Source organism: Pseudomyrmex gracilis, unplaced genomic scaffold (genome assembly GCF_002006095.1).
Source record: "Pseudomyrmex gracilis isolate BER0280 unplaced genomic scaffold, ASM200609v1 scaffold_155, whole genome shotgun sequence".
Lineage (NCBI taxonomy): Eukaryota > Metazoa > Arthropoda > Insecta > Hymenoptera > Formicidae > Pseudomyrmex > Pseudomyrmex gracilis.
The window spans coordinates 337,153-358,649 of NW_018020739.1; the positions used below are offsets into that span (position 1 = coordinate 337,153).

A 21,497-nucleotide genomic window follows, 5' to 3' on the forward strand; every position below is an offset into this window, starting at 1 on the left:
GTTACGATCTCATTTATATCGTGAGCGAATGATCGGTTTGACCAACGACTTTTCTCGAATCGACCAGTTGTGACGCTAACGGATCCTGCATCGCGTCACACCACGCGATGAGGGTGTTGCGCGCCATCCGGGAGGGTAACAGGGAGAAAACACCACCGGCGCGGCGATGGCAATGGCGGTGGCGTCGGCGGCGATGATGGTGGTGGTGGTTCGAAGGTCCCCCCACCATTCATCGTAGCGTCTCGACGCCGTGGTTCGACTCGACCTCCACCATCAGAGCGTCGTCTCAGTTACCAACAGACTGCGCGATTGCTCGCATCGCTGACGCGAAGCGAGAGGGGGAGAGAGAGAGAGCGAAAGAACGAATGAGAGGAAGAGCGTGAGAGAGAGAGAGAGAGAGAAAGAGAGAAAAAAAGAAAAGAAAAGAAAAAGTGTTCGAGTGTTGCATACACGCACAAAAAGGAAGCGAAAAGAAAGAACAAATAAAATAATACGAACAAAAGGTGCATCGTGGGAGGAAAAAAAGGAGAAAGAAAGAGAGAAAGAGAGAGAGAGAGAGGAGAAAAGGAAAAGAGTGAACTATGCTACGAGTCGTCTTCTTGGTCGTCACCGCCGTCATCATCGTGCCGCTCGGTCTCGCCTGAACAAAGGAAGGTTCTTCTCCCTCAGCTCTCCGCGCCGAGGGTCGTTTCCGATCGACGAACCGTCGGGATCCTTCCTCGGGTGTCTTCGGTGCGGTTCGTGTGTTCGAGCGCGCACGAAGCGGTCAGTCACGTAGCAGCGACCGTCGTGAAGAGTTGTGGGGAACAAAGGACGACGGCAGGATTTCGCGTAGGAGAGACAGCGAGAGGAACAACGAACGTTATTACAGTATAATCGTGCGCATCATTACGCTCCAAAACATTTGTTAACTGTTCGCGACTGAGAAAACCGGATTCCGACATCTATTCGAATTTTGCGAATCGAGATACAGTGCCCAGCCGAATATCGTGAGAACTACACACGAAGGTTCTTTCGAAAGAGACGCGCGCTGCGAGTTTTGCGACAAAGAGAGAAAGAGAGAGAGAGAGAGAGAGAGAGAGAGGAACTTGCGAGAGATTCGCCGACGCGTCGAGATTTCCGTTTCGACTTGTGCATTGTGCGTACTTGTGCGCGTGATTTTTTGCTCTTTTCTTATACTTTTCTATCCTGACATTTTTTCAAGTTACGAGACAATCTCATATAGGAGAGAGTGAGAAAGAATTTAACAAACCAAAAAGAAAAACAGTTCTGTCTCTGTTGAACATCCCGCTGAGAAAGACGCGATTTGTGAGTGAGGGAAAGAGACCGATATACCTGATTGAATGTTGAAAGAAGAGCGATAGAGGAGAGAAAAAGATCCGGATTCTCTCTCTGATGGTATTTGTGAGTAATATACCTGCTTGCTCAGCGAACCGGCGACCTAACCCTAATGACAACGACGGCTGAGAAACGCGCGCGAGAATCGGAGAATCTCGTTGTGTAAAAGAGAAAGAGAGAGATAGAGAGAGAGAGAGAGAGACGGGGGAAAAAGAAGGCGAAAGGAAAAGGACGAAAGTGAAAAAGTTCAACGGCGATTGGTTCTCCTTCTTCGGATTCTCTTGTCGCTTCTTTGCGCGACGTCCTTTGTTTTCTTGTGACATGTGCCACAGAGTGTACCACGATTGAAGAAAGACGAAAGCGTAACACATTTTCGACCACACACGGATTATCCTCGTATTGACGGTAAGTTTTTTTTTTTTTGGTCAAGGATAAATGTGGGAAAATCTCCGAGACAAATACTTCGAGAAAAACTGAATGCGATTCTTCTGGAAGTTCTTGAGGTGCTTTTCGGAGCACACGATCTGAATGTGTTTCAGACAAATTGTTTTCTATAGAATATGGTTTTTTTTTTTTTTTGCTATTGGAAAAGGAACAGGCTTTTGATAGAATAAACGATTGTGCGCTTAAAGTTGATGTGCGTTTCATAAATCATGTGCAAACACTCGCTTAAATCGTTCGGAATATTCTCATTTCGTGTATCAGCCTTTGTTAGTTGAATGACGATTGTTCGAGCAGATTGTCGCTTTGACAATCTGTTCGAACGACTTCTCGATTACGAAATTTATAATAGAAAGGTCGCTTCTTTTATCGTTAAAAAATTCCTAGGTACGATAGGCTCTCGCCTTGTTATACTCGTCGTCTCTCTGTGTTGTGTTTCTCACGCAGAGTAGATTCGAACAGAACTTGGGAAAAAATTTTAAGTTTTCGAAATACATGTATAGTAGATAACGTGTCTCGAGGCGAATAATTTTTCGGTGCTGTTTTCGGAGCGCGTGCTCCAATTCGATTTTTCCGCAGTAAATCGAAACGTTTGTGTAAACACAATTGTCGTCGAGTTCTCTAGTTTAGCGCTGGATAATTTGCATCGTCGCGCGATAATTAGGAAAATAGGTTATCACGTGGAAAAAATTAACTGATTGTTGCGGGCAATATCATTGTTGCATTAAATATCATATCTCAATGTTATAATCGCTTTTTTCTTAGTAATATAAATATATAATCTGTTTTATTGCGGAGAAATAAAACATTGTAACGGAAGATTGAGGAATATTGTGTTGCGAATACAATTTATTGTTTTTTGTGGAGTTTATTAATTTGACACAACGGTTTGTTGAGGTTACGGGAACGGGGAACTCGATAATATCAGATAGTCATATTTAGCTCCAAATTTACGTGGTCGGACCATGGGTCTTTGAAAATCGCCTCATTATTACAAAGTTAACCGTGTTGTGTTGTTCGCCGGCGGGATGCGTTCTCTCACAGAATATCGAAGAGAGGTTAATTAAACACTCGCTCGAGAACAACGCGCCTTGTCGTTGACGTGGTGGTTAATTATTCAAAATCCCAGCGTGTGCGTGTCGACAAAACATTTCAAAATTACCACCAAACTATTTGCACCTTCAATGTCACAAAAATCAAAAACTAAGATCTTATACGAACAAGTGAAGACAATAGTGGAATAAGATTAATATTAATTTGCTCTAATACAATACAATTTTGCAATTTTATAATCTATTAAACTGTGCGAATTTTGCGCCGACAAATTTTGCACGATTGAAATTTGAATTAAACTTGCAACAGTTGGAGTGAAACTTAATCGGTTTGTTTTCTGGACGAGTCACGTATCTACACGATTTATAGTTCTATATAGTTAAGATACATAAAAAAATAGACGTATATTTTAATGAAATATTCTTCAAAATCCTCGAGCTCTCGAATATTGGCAAAGCGAAATAAAAACGCTCATCGTGTACGGACGGGGGTCATTGATTTTTGTAATACTCCATCTCTGTCGATGAATGTCGGTGGAAAAAAAGAAAAATACATTTACTTTTTTTCTATGACATAAGCAACTACTTAATTAATTATCATGTCCCGCCGCGCGCGCGCGCGCGTTGCGGCTTTGGAAATGAAAAATCGGTCCGCTTTTTATATTTGCGTTTTTTAAAATTAATATTAATACGTATACGTATATATATCTACACGCACGTTTCTGCACAACATCTTTGAAACAGGCTCTTATTGACGATATTTATTACTTAGTTTGAAAAACTTCAGAGCCTTAAAAAGATTTTCTTAATTGTTTTTTAATATTCCTGCATTTTTGTCATTGTCGCGTTCTTTGCGCTTTTTCAACTGATAAAACCGAATTCGCTTGCGTTTTCGAATCAGCAATTAAATATACTCTTGTGTAATTTATTCCAGCACTATATTGTACATTGACTGTTAGTAAACTTATATACGTAGTTAGCTTGTGATGATCTTAGTTTTACTCTGTTAAACGTCATTGTTTACATTATTATTATTTTTGTTTACTTGTATCTGTTATAAATTTTTTATATAGAATATATAAAATTCAGAGATGGCTTATGTTGTTTTTTTTCTGTGACTTAATCGAGTAAAACAACAAGTGATTTAATTCGAATCTATACGCTCTTATTGTATTTGTTTGTTCTTTTCGGAAAGTTCTCTCTTTCTGAATGATGATACATTCGCGTCGGGATTTAAGAGGAAGTGGATTCACGCAACCGTTAGTATTTGCGCCGCGATAAAACTGACGCATGTAAATATCTACGTCCTCTTTGGTATTAAAGTGTCATTGCGATTAATGCGTCATCGCCGGTGTATACATATGAGCGAAATACCGCGCGTAATCGCTTTCCGTTACATTAAAGTTTCAGTGATGCGTCGCGAACGAGGTGCATTTCTTCCACACGGAGAAAAAAGTTTGTGTAGTGGAAAGCAGAGAACACACAAACCCGGGTCGCATTTTTCCGTAAGCTGCATTGTCTGTTCAGGTAGAGAGGAAAAAGCACAAAAAATAATACTGTGTACAGACATCTTAAAATTGAGCAAACACTCAAAAAAAATCGACCGAGACACGTGAGAGTAATGAAACCAAATTCTAAAAAGATAGATATATTTGAAGTGAAAGAGAAAAAAAATGTTGCTTTGATTTTATATAATTTTACAAATACATTTTTTAACATTTTTGTTTGTAAAATGTTTGTTGATACTTTAATGAAATACTGTTGATTAAAAAAACCTTTTACTAATATTTTTTCTCTCTTTCTGTTTCTCAATTGCCAAAACGTAAGGTGTGTCAACAAAATATCACGTATCGGTTGTCAACATAACAACATATCGCGCTTGAATGAACGAATATTTCACAATTTTTTCTCAAACGAAAAACTTCAGCAAACAAGATACACGGGTTTACATCGATGTTTCATGTTTGATAAATAATCAGCGTATCCATGTTTCTAATGATCAGTTTGACGAGCAGATGGTTATGATAATTAGGGTTTTGTTCGGCACACGAACGCGAAGCCATTTAATTCTCATCGATAGGCTTTTATCTCGCGGTGACAGCTGTTTAAATCAGACACAATGTGTATCTGGCGTCAGCTTGATCTCTTTTTTCCTTGAATTTGAGATTAATTAACTTTTCGCGCGCGAATAGTCAATGAGATAAGGTTAAAATCGTTTGAAAATCGTGTCTCTCTGTATCATAATCTAAAACATCGTTAAAATATGTCACGTACGGTTCACATACAGCAGACTTATTAAAGAATTCGGAAAAAAAGAATTCAATTTTATTTTAGTAATTTAATTAGTATTAAATTAGTAGTATTAGTATTATCTTAATTACTTTTATAAGAGACATGTTAATTTTTCAATTTTTGAACCTTCTTGCGCGTAAATATGGAAAAGTTGTAGCTGCGAAACAAATTTGTCAAAATTTCTCGGAAAAGAAATTTTTTATATTTACCGTTGCAACAATATTCCGTCGTGTAACATTAGAAAATTTGATATTCTTTTTGTGAAATAGAACTATCTGTCTAAAAGGATTTTTCTTGGAAACTCGGGGTGTCTTATTTAGTAAATTCATTGTGTGGACGTGCCTTAAACAGCGAAAGTAAACTATCCGCACTGGAGCTCTCTCACGAGTTCTTGCAAGTTTTACTGGCACAAAGACGATGTAGTGTATCTCATATAGACAAGAGAGTAGACGATTGTCATTTGCCACACTCTCGCATGTTACATAATTATATGCTTAGAAAACCGATCTAGAGAGAGTCGCGTGTAATAATAGCGCGCGAGTGGATTTAAAGTATTATTTCATCGACATGTGTCTTTTTTTCTATAAATTGAAACTTGAGAATTTTGTTTTTATTATAGCGTCAATGTAAAATAAAACATAAATGTTCTGATGTACTATACAGTAAAATGTGATGTGGCACTTAATACGCGTTATTATGAATGGATGATGTACATTCTATATATAAATTGATTGATACTTTATTAGCGTGGTGGAAATGGTCGATGACAACGTTGGTCCTCGACTAAATTGATCTTCTGTATTTGTACATCGATGACATATCAGAAATATAAATATGATGCAAAGCGATTTTCACGCATGATTACATTTGCTTTGTTACACACAAAAAAAATGAGTTTTTTTTTTTTAATAATCGGAGCTATTTAACATTTACGAAAAATCTATAAAAGTGAGATAAAAATACGCGTCGGAGTTATTTGATTAATAATTGTCGAGGTATTTAAGCGAACGACGTCACGGTCGCAATAAAAAATCGCGAGATCTTATTCCGCGTTGAAGTTTCGTGTTTCGCGCATATTTTCGATACTTTAGGCTGCCTTTCTAATAGTCGACGTTTCGTAAGATAGCCTTGCTTTCTGCTCTCTGCGTCGCACACGAGCGCGCGAATTCAGAGCGAATATCAGACCCACGTATATTTTTTGCAACGAATCGATATTTTAAGAACGAACGCGTAAACCCGCGCGTAAATTAATCAGAATAAATTCTCTCTACTCTCATCATGCTATGGCATAAATGGCTTTACAAATTTTCAAATAATATTTATATAGACACGTAATTATATATTTTATTGATTCATACAAATGTATAATATTATTAAATACGTATAATAATAGATTATAATAAATAAATAATATTATGAAATATATACGCATACATATAATATCACATGTAATATTATTAAAAAGTATGTTATTTTTTTAAAACTAAATTGTACTAGAAAAATATGTTATTTTCAGTTTAATTTTTTCCTGTTCTTTGAGTTTTACAAATTTCATATTCATAAAGACAACCAATTTGCTGCAAAGTAATTATTGTTCAGTGTAGTGATGTAAACTTTTTTTATTCTTCACACATTGGTTACCTTGCTAATAATAAATTTTGTATGAAATTATGAAATATATGACATAGTTTCGTAACTCGTTAAAAATACAACAAGGTTGGCAACGAAAAGTAAATCCTACATTTACAAGTAGCGATATCAACCGTGTGTGTCTCGCGCTCTCGATTTTAATGCAATCATCTGTGTATGTGTGTGCGCGCGCGATTAGCGACTTTTTCATGGTTATTTTTTGCACTTTCGCTCGTTGTGTGCTGTCAGCTCGTGCCATCTCAACAGCTTCTCGATCTCGCGAGAGTGAAATGCCAAAGTGAAAGGGTATGTCTTCCCGTACGTGCTGTTACCTCATAACTCGCCGCACCGGTAACTGCTATTCGAGAGGAAGCCGTTAAGCCACGTACACATCGTGTGTATCCGTTTCGTCGCGGTGTTAACGCAAAACGCGCATTTTTCTTGCTCTTTTCAATTTTTCACATACTGATATTAATTGCAAAATATTTGAAAGAAAAAAAACGATATTCTATAAAAAGTTCGCGACTACTAGTGAAAATATTACCAGTAAAATGTTACAAGCCATTAACTTTTAATGGCTTCAGATTTATTCCAATTTGTCGACTTCAAAGAACCTCGTTTGGTTGATTTAATTTAAAATTTACTCAACTTTTTAAATTTTTTATAATACGCGCTAGAGTAACGAGATACGGATTATATACGGACTATTTTTTCTAAAGAAAATTATATAAAGTTATTCACTCTGGTGAATAACTTTTGATACGTGTGATCCTTTCTCTTTGTTTTCTCTCGCTCACGGCTTGCACGTTATTGCGCAATAAGGTCATTACTACTTTTCGCATTACCTCAAGTCTTCTGTCTATCTGCCGGCAGAGTCGCAAAGAAATATATTTGTGTGATTTCTTCATGTTTCAAAAAAAAAAAGACGAATGTAAGTTCTCTTCTCTCCAATTTAAGACGTGACTCAGTATTTCGATGACGCGTACGGAATTGCAAAATTACTGCGATTTACAAATTCGCGACGTATCACGCGCGGTTCACTCGACACCACAAATGTTAAATGTCGATGCACGCGCTGAGTCTAGTAGGTTCGTTGATCGACCTGGCCAATCGTCCTTCGTTAGATCGAGACTCGTCTGTATATGTGCGAGAGAACACGCTTGGTAATATCGCGTGCGCGTCGGCGTGAAAAGGGGTCTCGCATTTAGCAAACGTTGAGGGCACACGCTGTTCTCCACGAGTGTTCCACATCGACCACGTGACGTGTGCGGAGCCGATTCGCTCGACGCCTCGAGATCGATATCACACGCATGACTCGCGTTTGCACGACGGTCTTTAACCCTTACCGACACAAATCGCTCTGTGGTATGTAGTTTTCTAAAAGCTTAATAAAATTCTACTCTCGATGTAATATAACACGCGAAATAGCGCGAAAACTTTGCGCAAAAAAAAAACGGTTTTATCATTTACATTCCTTGCAACAATAAAGCACCTATTTTCTCTCTCTTTCTCTCTCTCTATATATATATATACACATATATATATATATTATATGTATACATATACTATTTAACTATTTAATTATATACACGTTTGTAAACTTATCATCTAAACAGTTCAAAAAAATGGAACTAGATCTGGAACGTTTGATATAATTTAACATGTGTATATATGATGTACTTATTTGTTATTTTACGGTAGTACAGCAATGTAATATAGATTAACTTATCGAGAATACATAGGTAAGAGATAAAACATCGAATAGGATGTTATACCAATAGCGTGACGCAAATGAGATCGCGATGCAACAATATCTGTCTCTAGATATCTATTAGATAGGTAGATATTATATTGATGAGGTTGAGTCGCGGAGACGAGAAAATACGTACATGTCACGATGTTTTGTCATCTCGAGTTTCTTCTTTCTCCGATTATTTTCTCTTTCCAAAAGATTTTCTCTCTCGCGCGCATAACATTTGCTAGTATATTTAATATTTGTAGTGTATTTTGATGTTTTTACATCTCTCTCTCTCTCTTTCTGTAAAAAATTTCTGGTGCAAATAAAAATTTATCGTAATTTTGCTTCTGCATAAAAAATAGTGCGTAATAAAAACGCGAAAAAATCACGACCTGAAAATTGTCGACGAAATGTCAGAAACATTTGCGTGGATGAAAATTTAAACTATCTCGCGGCCGTAACTGCAGGTTACAGACAATTACATCTGAAATTCTCGTTCCAGTAACGTACACACGGAAATTGCGAACACGTCATCGCGTCATATTAACAGTGAACGGGTCAACCTCTCTTGCTACACGACACATAATGCACAGGGTGCTCCAGACGTCTTTCTCTTTGTTCTTATTGTATTCCTTTTTTTCTAAAAGACTCTCCTTTCGACATTTTCTTATAATATACGATTACAATTGAACTTTTACATTATTTCTTATTAAATATTTTTATTAATTAGATCTTCAAAAGTTTCAAAACTTTGTTAATATAAAGTATTCTATCTTTTTCTCAATTAAAAATAAAAAACGTACGTCGCGTTTATTTGACGCTGTGCGATGCGACACGACACAAACCAGGTGGCCGACATATAGACAGAAGTGTCGATTTATCTCTGTCATCGTTATTCTTTATCTTGCACTACCTTTTGCGAGATAAGCAAGCTCGATACATACCGAGATTTATTCTTTGTAAATTTCTTTTTCGTGTGACAAAAGACGATCGTTAAAAGTAATAAACTGACACACAGACGCACACAATATACGTACGCACGGCTCTGTGCTTAGTGTTCTGACACGAATTTATCGCCGGAAATGGTTTCTACGTTTCCCCGAGTCCTTGGTACGGCTTTATCGTACAGGCCAGGCCAGACCAGGCACGCAGAAAGAGAGAAAATGCGCCTATCGCTTGACACGCAATCTAACTACGAGGAGCGATTGATAAGTATTCGAAATGACGCGTAAATAGTCACAATAGTATCAAATTGTTGGTGTCGTTGACAGTTTTCATCATTCAGAAGAACAAATGTCAAACGCTAGCTCATTATTGCGCGTAATATTTGTGTGACAGCTCGTTAAGATGAACGTTCTCAGAAATTTTTGACGATGATTACACTTCAACTTGCCAAAATCTACAAGTTAGTTCAAATTGCTGCTTCATTCGCGTTAATCGTCAGATATATGGGCGACTTATTTATTTCCGAATCTGAAAAAATAACTTGGAAAAAAAAAAAATGTTTTGAGCAACAGATGAAGTCATCGATGCCGTAAACGGCTGTATTTGAGCGAGCTGTTACAAACATTAAACGCGATAATGAGTGTTGTTTAGGATTTGTTTTATTGAAGATTAAATTTGTCAACAACGCAGCGCGCGCAATGTGATACTATTATGCTCCATCTACGCGTCGTTTCGGATACTTATCAATTGCTTCGTATGAAATATATATTACAAGCATTTATCGACTATAATTTAATTGTTAGCAAACTAGAACTTCGGCGCAATTATCACAGTACTTAGAAAATCAATAGATTTAATTGATTCAAGCGTAAAACAAAAAAAAATTTTTAGTCTCGTACATATTTTTCGTGTAAGGAAATTTATTTTAAGAAATGTTTTACGAAAATCTTTTGATAAATTAGAATATATATACATCTCTTTGTAATACGGGCGTCACGAGATCGGAATTTAAATTGAGCGATGAGAGATTTCGTTTCGGGAAACCTTACAAATGTATGACGAGACTCATTAATGTGGAAGGCCATAGACGAGTGGATATCTCAGATTAGCATTCTGAGGATGGTCTCGCATTTCCGGTTAACCAAAAGTGCTTACCTCCAAATGTTTCCTTGAACGGGCAGTAGTCTCTCTCTCTCTCTCTCTCTCTCTCTCTCTCGCTTACCAACTCGAATCACAGTTGATTGATCGAAGACACACGTGCCTGCTAACGTCATCGAAAACTCGTTGGTCGTATTTACTATTGTTATCTCAACTCGCGCGAACTAGAATATACAAGTTTTGCGCATGGGTTACGACACGTGTATGCACACACACAATATGTACGTATACATATATATTTGCAGTATTTAACTATATCGTACATTACAAAGATGAAAGTAATTTTCTCTCAAAATATATAGATTTCCAAAGTTTAGCTTTTTTTCTAATAATTAATATTTAAATGAATATTTAATAAATATTTTATGTCATGAATTGTTATTGTCGATGACATCAATGTTCTTATGTTTGCAAATCCTCGAAGATGTTTTTCGGGTTTGAACCGCATTAGTGTCATTTTTATACCGACGTTTCGTGAACATTTCATCAGCTCACTTCATCAGGGTTTCAAGAGCAACCTGTATCAATTGAATCTTATATCAGTCAATTTGTATCGGTTGAAAAACATCTTCGAATGTTCTTATATTTCTCATATAAAATATATAAAACATATATGTCTTGGAATCCGTGTATGTGTGTGTGTGTTAGAGGACACACAACATGATGTGACATCAACGTGATCATCTTTGACCTTGTACGGTAATAAGACTCAATCATCTCGCGACGGTTAGGATCAAAACGTACTTTCGGACGGGGCGGCCAGGCGCGGTCGAAATTCTCGCTAACCAATCGCGATCTAATCTCTGCAGTTTGCTCTTGGCGCGCTATTCGAGTTGCTGCTATCCTTAATCGAATCCCGACGGAGAGATGCTCGTAGCTCGTAATCTCTCCGATGGGGTTAGCGTGGTAAACGCGTAAACGTTCACATCTCCACAGGATATATCCGCTTATAGGCTCAGCCCTACGTCGGTTACACACGCATGAATGTATCCGAGTTCTCGTAAACATCTGCTCGAGATAATCCGCTTGATAATCGTCGTTAGTCTCGGTTTTTTTGTTGAAGAGACATGTGGGTGTATGTAGATATCGGCATTTATATGTTTACGTTTTTTTCTTTAAACGTAGGTGTTGATATCGTTGATATTAACGTTTATTTATTTTTTTGACATTTAATATATTTTTATTTGCAAAACGCGCCAACGATTTTATTGATGCGTAGAACAATAAAATCGTATCTTTTTCTTTTTGTCTGTTGAAATATAAGTATAACGATGACGTGATTTTTAATTGAACGTACACAGAGATCTAAATATAGGATATGTATAAAAAATATAGGATATCGCGCAATGCGCGAGAAGTCAAAGACGCGTCGATGGTGAAAATTTATATATATATGTATTTATTTATTCTCGTAAACAAACAGAGCAATGTTCCCTTGTTGTGGGTATATTGTTATGTAGTTCTCATGCTATATATATAGAAGCGTAAAGGAAGATTTCCGTTGTGATAAGAATATTGGCAAGACCAAAGAAAGCGAGAAGGAAAGATACAAAAATCGCTGGTATTCCGAGAATTTTCACAAATTGCGACGTGGATGTAACTCGAAAGTGTTTTGTCATTTTGTAACCAAAATAAGTGTAAAATGTTTTTAAATTTACCGCACTACTTCGTAACGAACTGTCAAAAATAATTGACAAAGATCGGCAACGCGACAAATAAGCAAAGTACGTCTGTAAATTATTCACAGTGATTTTTATTGAATTAATTCTAGCGTACACTTTTTACGATAAGTGTTGCGATTTTCGGACAATGTAGAGAAATCGACGACACGTCAGATTTGTCGAACACTTTGCACTTTGACCATGTGGAATATTCAGGCGATATATTCGATTTGAAACAATGTGAAACTAAAATTAATTCTGCTCGATCGATGTAAAGTTTTGCTCGAATTTTAATTGGTAAAAATAATGACTGATCGTTTATTAGCGTGTATATTGTCCTTAAACACGTTGCTGTCACGAATGTTGTGATATTGCGTTGCAATCAATCTGGTTTACGCGCGGAAGCGTAAATCCGTGTATTATGCGTCGACAGTTCTTTAATTTAATCGAAAGTCAAAAAGAGAAAAAAAGAGAAATATTGATGTCGTCACGTTTGATGTCGTTTGATGTTAATTAGTAACTTTCGTAGTGAATTGAAATATTAATTTTGGCGAAGACGGGAGAAAGTTTTTAGGGAAATTGAGTTATGTAAATTTCAAAATTACTTCTTTCTGTAAACAACTGTCTGTCTCTCGGCAGAGATATATATGATCTGCTTAATCACAGACTCGGTCGAGTCATCGTTAGAATGTAATAAAGAAATATACATCACCAAGTCTCGCGTTTTAACTATCCAAAGAGAAGATAGAATATGTGTATAATTTATTTCTCGACAATAAACTATTACTTTCCCGAATAATTAAACTATGATTTAGAAACTCTCGCGCATCTGATTTAGATTTGCGCCATTACGTCCTACTTGACATTCGTCTATTTGCGCGCGTGCGCGTTATATTCTCAATTTCTAAAATATAAATTTCAAATATTTCACCAACGTTTTGCGTGTGGAGGGAAGCGGATACATAACGAGCAATAGTGAATTATAATGCTAATAATATAAGTTATCTGTATACTAATATCTACACGTAAAAAAAAATACGTTAAAAGAAATTAATAAAGATTTATTTAGATTACACATTTTTCGTTACAATTTCTTTTTTTGTCGATAAAATAATTGCGTATAAAAAAAAAAACATTCACTAATGATATCGACATTTGATGACAACATTGATTTGTTAAAATTGGCGCAAAAATGCTGATTTATAACTAAAATGTTGCAAAAGTGGAAATAATAACGAGAAACGCTTGTTAAATTACCGACAACGTTTCGAATCTGTGCTGTTCATTTGCGTAAATGTGTTAACATCAGCCCGCAGAGTTATTTTGCACAATTGTCCTATATTTCTGTCGCGTTACTTCGCCGCTTGATATCCTCATTGCGAGAATCGCGGTATCGACCACCGCGAGTTCTTGTACGGTTTTGTTCACACACCGTGTGTATGCCACACGGGTGTCGGTTTCGCCGGAAGTTTCGCTTCGTTGCGTGTTTCCGGCTATCTGTTGAGATCCAACAATGATGTGTTACGCGATATATACAAAACATTTCGTTCTCTACTGCTCTCTCTTTTTTTCTTTTTCTCTTTTTCGCGGTTATGTCCAAATCAGAGATTATCGCCGCAAAAAAAAGAACAATTCGAGAAATAATTTTGCAATGCCAAGTTTATTTTTATATTCAAATTTTCAATGAGACTGACATGAGAAAATTAACAATTTCTTAAATTTATAAGTCTTAAACAATGTTTTTTGTCCGCAAATTCGCAGTTTTTCATTGTGCAATTTTATATTCAGACAAGTGTTAATTTTTTGTCAGTCGATAAAAAAACATTTTTGAAAGTATGCACTGACCTGATTTTCTTCGCGAGATACGTGTATTCATTCCATATAAAAAAATTTAACTTTGAATGAACAACACGATATCCGTGCAAGATTCAGATTGTATAAGTTATCGTTGTATCTCCATTATCTGAAAGTTGATTTATACCTAAACAAAATATTTTTGTTCTGGTTTCAGGTGAGTGTTGTGATATCCCGGCAGAGTGAAAAAGGCATAAATTGTGTAAGTACCCGTCGTGAGATTACGAGCGTTGTATGTTGAGAGTAAGATATAGGCTTTTACGCTACTTGTCAGTACTGAGCGCGCGCGTGCTCTCTTTTACGAGTTTGCATCATGATCTCGAAGAACACGCTGCCATTTTTTCCGGAAAGAAAATTTTACAAACATTATTTGACAAACATTAAAGCAACATTTGCAAAACATTTTTTGTATTAAATATGTGACCACAGGTTTTTTTTTTTTTTTGACTTAAATGTAGAGTGTGTTATCGCGTCTCTTAATTATTTTTCTGTTATCTACGTGACTGAGAAAAAAATTTGAATTAAATAATGGTATTCTTTGATCGATCATTTAAACTGTGTTATCGAGAGAGACTCGGGTGCGCCGTGTGGAATAGAAAATTTAAATGTGAGTTTTCCCTTAAATCTTCTCGTGGAGAAAACGTGTTCCATCGCGAGAAGAATAAAAGAAATCGAAGGTCATATAGGAAGACGAATATATCTCTGAGGACAAATGGTGTGTGGTATACAGGGAAAGCACCTACGCGATACGTGCCGACATTCTAAAAATACGGGCTTATTTTAACTATAGAGAAAAAAAGAGAGGAGAAAGAGCGAAAGAGAGGGATGTACCCTACCAGCGTGAGAATTATACGTGGGTTGAGTACCATACGGGCCTCTTAAGCCTCATGGGCAAAAAGATCGTGACGCGAGCGTCGAGTTACGTGTCATTTGCAAAGCTCGAACAAAATGCTGGTCGTTCCTGAAAAGTGTATGATCTATGCGAAGACACGTGGAAGCATTAAGCGTAAAATATATATAACATATTAAAAAAAATAACGCGACAATCGTGTAATTAAAAAAACTTTAAGTCTTGCGTTAGTCACTTTTTCCTCTTTTTTTTTTTGATAAAAAATATAATCGGATTAAGTTATTACGTTTCTTATTTCGTTTTTAATTCTTTTATTTTTTTGCGTTATAAAAATATAAGCATTTTAAGCGGTTTTTTTTTTTTGTATTTTGCATTTGCAAGTGAATGAGTATAATATCGGAAAAATTTCGGATGCTTATCATCGAGAATAAATCTGTGAGAGACTATATTCGGTCAGCGCCATCGATCGCGCGAGAAGTCACATGCGTCTGCACGATATATTCTTTTGTCCCTTTGTGTGAATGTGTCAACACGTGCTGTTGGCGCTAGGCGTCGCGTCGCGGCGCGGCGCTCTCCGCGACAGACGGTGTAAAAAGGAATGGGAATTAGAAAGAAGAGCGCGCGTCTGGGGCAAGCGCGGTGTGTTTAATTATTTCTAACTAACGAAACTCTCGAGACCTACGCGTAAAAACGACCGTTGAAAGAAAAACAATAAAAACTCTTTTCTGACAATACGTGGATTGTTCTTTGTGGTGTGAACGTTTGACAGTTGTGGAAAAAACATCTTGAGAGAACATTTTCTTTTTCAGCATAAATATGTTTCTTTTGTGGGAGGTAAAGAAATGTTGCGATATTTACAAAAGAAACTCGAGTATCATCAAGTTGGCGCAACAATTACTCAAAGATGTCCGACAATTTTAATTTCTTGAAAACACATTTTCTTACACTTTGAGTTTTATCGACGCTTTTATACGTATCTAAATGCTGTTCATTTGCGTAAGACACTTTTTATAAAAATATCTTTACTATTCGATTGTCGGAATTTTGTACTGTTCGCGAACGATAATCTCGTTTCCGGTTGTTAAGCTTCCTCGCCAATCAGCGCGCCAGGTCTAATTTTAACTTTTATCGATTCCCACGTGGTAGAATTCGAGCTAGTCCCTCTCGTCTGTGAGCACGGTAGATGATGATGCCGTACTTAATATTCGCGAATAAATTCTAAACAGCGAACGTTAAACGATAAAAAAAGATTCTTTAAAGGACACGCCATTTGAAAGAGAATCGTTCGTACTTGTTTATGCCTTATTAAAATCCAGTTTTACTCTCAAACAAATACCGTTAATTTCTGTATATAATAATATTTAAACATTTTGATTATACTTAAAACATTTTTGATTATATTTAAAACATCGAAATTCTGCAAAAATGCGGATGTTGGTTAAATTCAGTAAAACAAAATATTTTTGAATTGCGCCTAAAGCGAACATTCGTACTTCTGCAACGAATTGATGTTAATTAATAGAAGTTCACAGAAATAATACACGCGTATATGTTTCTCTCGCAGTATCATATCTTTTTTTTTTTTTGCAACAAAAACTCATCGCGCGAACAATCTAGAACATTGCGTAATACTATAAGTAAGTTCTCGTTTTGTATTATAAATATCTGTACGTACATATCGATCGATGTACGTTAAGTTAGCCCCCCCCCTTTAGAAATTCACTATAAAATTTATATACAAATTAAGTGCTATTTAGGTGCTAATTAGGTGCCCAATTAAAAAATTTGGTGCTCAAGTCGTTTGGCAGAAAATTAAAATTAAAGTGGGGGGGGCTGACNAGCCCCCCCCACTTTAATTTTAATTTTCTGCCAAACGACTTGAGCACTAAATTTTTTAATTGGGCACCTAATTAGCACCTAAATAGCACTTAATTTGTATATAAATTTTATAGTGAATTTCTAAAGGGGGGGGGCTAACTTAACGTACATTATCGATCGATGCCTCTGACACAACTTCTGCGTCGTTGTAAACAACCTCTCCATATAGTGAAATGAGTCAGAAATAATTTCCGTTCTTTTCACGACGCTTTAGAATTGCCCTGAATATATATATATATCGTATAAATAACACATGTCAGCGTGTTGTTCGATATTGTGTAAGAAGAACCACGCGTTGCTGAAATTGATTGATCGCGCAGTACCAAAGATTATCTCAACGCGTTCAAATCTATATATACATATATAATATAATATAAATCTATATATAATGTTTATATTTTTTTTTTACGAAAATTCGAACATTAAATACGATGTGACAAAGTGAATGTAAGTTAAACCAGTTTAAAAGCTTGTGTAAAAAAATATGTATTTTAATGAAAATGTACATTATTCCCTAAAACGTATATATTTTTGGTGGTATATATTTTTACTTGTGTATTGCGGTATAATTAAAATATTTAATGTCTCGTCCTTAATCTGTGAAAATGGTGCTGCAACGCGAAACGAAAAAATCAACGAGTGAGTGATATTTATTTCATAAAATTCATTATTTCACGATGAACGGTTCTCGTAATATTTGAATATCTTTACATGCATAACGTACGCTTTTATCACTTGAATAAGGATTACGAAAGTAATTAAGAAAGTTTTGCTTCGACCGTGGGAAAGATGTTCCGTGGTTTTTTTTTTTGTTTTTGTTTTTTTTTGTTTTTTTTTAACTGAAGCTTCTGGGCAATCTCGTTTTCAATATATAACCTCTTTAGAATGAACTTCCATAAATTAATAAAAACCTTTAGAATTCAGGGCGCGGAAAAGATGCAACGTGCACAGCATCGTTCTTCTCATTAAAATTGCATTCCATGTTTATGTCCCCGCAGCCAGTTTCTCCGTTATATTGCGCGCGTTTCGCCCCGCGCTGTAACCGATGGTGTGTAACGTAACACGAAAGTAAATTTCAGAGAAGCCGCCGACCATCGTTGAAAGATTGATCGCAAGGCCGCAGCTTCGACATAACATTTCCTGCCCGCAAACCCACCGCGACTATAAATTTCCCATCGAGTTCACAAACACGATAAACAAAAACAAAGGATGGCGCTTCGAGAGATAATTTCGAAATGATTAAAAATCCTTTGTTATTGGAAACTACTGTCAAGATGATCAGATGCAATCAAAAATTTATTAATAAACGGAAAATATTGAAAAATATTAATTAATAAGTAGATCTAATAACAACTAGATCTAAATACATCTTGTGCGGAGATTAGAACTTCTGTTTTAAATCTGTCTCGAGAAGTTCTTGCAAATTTAAACTTGTGCGATAAGACTAAAATATATTGACGGGAGAGAACTTATATATCCCCCCGTTACACGATCTTAAAAAACTCCACTTAATGAACAAATTTATCAAATTTACCATTTGATTTTATTATCAAAACTTGGCAGTGCATTTTATAAATACTATCGCACAACAATTTTATTTATATATATAATTCGCGAGTATACGTAACTTGGCATGTATAAATTCGCTCTTGGCCACTTTTTAGAACGAGTGAAACTTGTGCTACGAGCACAATGCGCACAGGTAATTCTAACGCAAAGTGTGCACACAGGCCGCTCGTTGCAGCTTTTATCGTGAGAAACTGCTCGTGCAACGTACACCGCATTACCAACTAGCAGGTAACATTACGACGGTCGTGAGTATTAATTAGGTTATAAGAAAGAAATAAAAATAAACGCGATAATGTCGCGCTTACGTTACGTTCGGGTGGAAAAGTAGTGTGAGCGAGACGTGAAATTTTTGCCGCAGTCGGCAAGTTAATTAAATAAGAACGTGACGACACGCATCGAGCGCAAATACATCGAGAAGATTGTACAACGAATATTATTGACCGCTGTGCAATACGCCTAAACTGTTAACCGTTTCGTCGACATTTAATCTAAAGCTTTTTTTTTTTAAAGCAACATTAATTAGTTGATAGTCTTAATTGAAATCTTACTTAAGGAGAGCACTTCAGACTTGTTTCTGAAATTAGTGACTTCCGTTCTCCCACGTCATGCATTCACACGTCACTCTCATACGTCTCGTACGGGATAATCGATATAGCACAACGGATTGTTTGTTTCTCGCAGCAATCGCTGCTTATTAAAAGTACTCATGTTGCTCATTAGAAGTTATTAGTGGGACAAATCAGTCGCTATAATTATCAACGCACGTTTTTATTTTTTATTTATTTATTAATTTAAAAACAAAAAACATCACGATTTGCAAGTTATTCGTGAGTTATTTTTTAAATAGAATTGCTCGATTGCGATTTAATTGGCAGAAAAACAAATGTAATATTTGTAATTAGTTTGGATAATGTATTGAAATGAATTTAGGATGCGTCTACGTACATTATTGCGTTTATTATTAACTGTTAATGACAACTGAAAACAATGTCAACTGAGGTATTCAAAAATAGCAAGTCAATTATCGCGATAGAAAGAGAGAGAGAGAGAAGGAGGGAGGGAGGGAGGGGGGAAGAGAGAAAAAGAAATCGCAACCAATACCGATCGCAACGCATGTTTCTTTGTGCGCGAAAATAATTCTGCCAATGTAGCGCCCCTTAGACGTGCGATTTATCCACGACCCACCCACATTACCGTGCGATTTAACGAGCCGTCGTGTAACGGTCGCTTAACGATGATTCAGAGACCGGTCAAATGGTGCTTGAACCTCTCCTTCACTTATCCCCCCATCCGTTCTCTCTCTCTCTCTCTCTCTCGCTCTTTCTCTTTCTCCTTGTCTTGATATATACGTCACTCTTCTCGTTTCCACTCTCTAACCTCTTCTGGTATACAGTCACTCTTCAGTGCTAGTCTCACTAATTCAAGATTCCAAGAATTATGCTATTGGCATAAAATAGCCGTTAGGCTTTCCCGCTTTTCCATATCTGATAAATATTGTTATTTCTTTATTTCGTCTCGGTTTTCTCTTTCTCGCAGTAAATTAAGCAGCTCCAAAATTTATACGCCCCCCGCGGCTCATTAAAAAAGCGCTTCCTTTTCTTTTACATATTAGGCGCAAGATGTTTCGCAATCGCAGTAAATTAAGCAGCTCAAAAATTTATACGCGCCCCGCGGCTCATTAAAAAAGCGCTTCCTTTTCTTTTACGTATTAGGCGCAAGATGTTTCGCAATTCAAATGCATTGATACCATTTGCAAACACATTCCGACACAAAATCGTTTAATTATTAATGAACTCTCATATGTGTAAGAAATCGATGTTACAATTTGCTATCGACCTTTGCTGCACGCCGATTAAAATATTTCCGATGCGACGACTTATATGTAAATACATATTTCGCGTACACGAACGAAAACGTCCTCGTAGTTTCTTTAGTAACGTTATTGCTCGTAAACGTTCGGACAGCTAAAACGATCGGAGTCCTTCGGAAAGCGGCATGTTTTTATTAAGGATAAAAATACATGAACATCAGTCTTGACGGTGAAGTGGATATTATGAAGCTTTTATTCGCGAAAAGCACTTTCTCGATTCGATATTACTGGTGCTTCGCAACGCACATTTGTTGCTAATCCGGTCCGTGTAAGATCGACGTATAAAATAAAACTTCAAGGTTGTTTTTTTTTTTTTTTTTTTTAAGTATTTGTTGTTCATTCTCGAGGAGTATTGTTCGGAAGATTACGGTGTCTGTATATTTTTTTCAAGTATTAGAAATTCAGGTAAACTTTTTTTGTCGCATTCACGGAGTGGAATTTTCTACTCGTTGGAAATTCTTGGGTACGTGGTATAGGACCTAAATGATCTCGTTACAACCACTTCCGTTTCCGCTCTCAACGCCGGCACGCAGACGCGATCGATCTGGCGTCTGTTAAGCTTTCGTTTCGTCCTACACGCGCTTCTTTAGCGCTTGGGATATTTTCTCGCTCAACGAATAAAATCACATTTCCTTTTATTTGTATCGTTGTGAATTATTGAGTTAAATGTTAATTCTTTTCATTACGGTAAATATTCTATTGTTTTTGCTAATGTGTATAAATGTTAGCAGTTTTCTTAGTCTCTTTTATTTACAGTTTTATTCGAAAAAAGTAACGAATATTCAACAATTCTTCTACGTCCGTCTTATTTGTTTTCCAACTCAAAAGTTTGTCAGCGATTTGTCGACATTTAGACGTAATTAGGCATTATTATTTTTTTCTTTTTTCTTGTATTGTATACATAGCTATTATATTAAATGAGAGACATGAAGAGGAGAAGAAAGAGAAAAAAAATCTTATGGCTTTAAAATGTAATAATGGTTTTTCCCTTTGTTTCTCTCTCTCTCTCTCTCTCTCTCTCACTCTCACTCTGCTCGCCTACCTATCCCCCATAACCACAGCGCTGCAGTCGTTACCAATCCGTCTGCGGCCGATGGCCTTTTCGCTCACTCCGTCTATTTCATCTCGTTTCTCGTTCCACATTCTTCGTTCCTTGTTCCCCAGCTATACCGCCGTCACCACTACTGCCGGTGCCGCCGCGACCGTCGCCGCCGCCGCCGCC

The 21,497-nt window shown here is 36.6% G+C and overlaps 1 protein-coding gene across 1 annotated transcript in view; it reads left to right on the forward strand.

Annotated features, from left to right (window-relative positions):
• The first annotated feature begins 318 nt into the window (after positions 1 to 318).
• The window catches only part of LOC109857313 (brain tumor protein), a 30,269-nt gene continuing 9,090 nt past the window's right edge, over positions 319 to 21,497 (forward strand). Inside the window, exon 1 of the mRNA XM_020433490.1 lies at positions 319 to 1,743. The gene's annotated coding sequence lies outside the window, so the exon portion shown is untranslated. The remainder of the gene's footprint in view (positions 1,744 to 21,497) is intronic.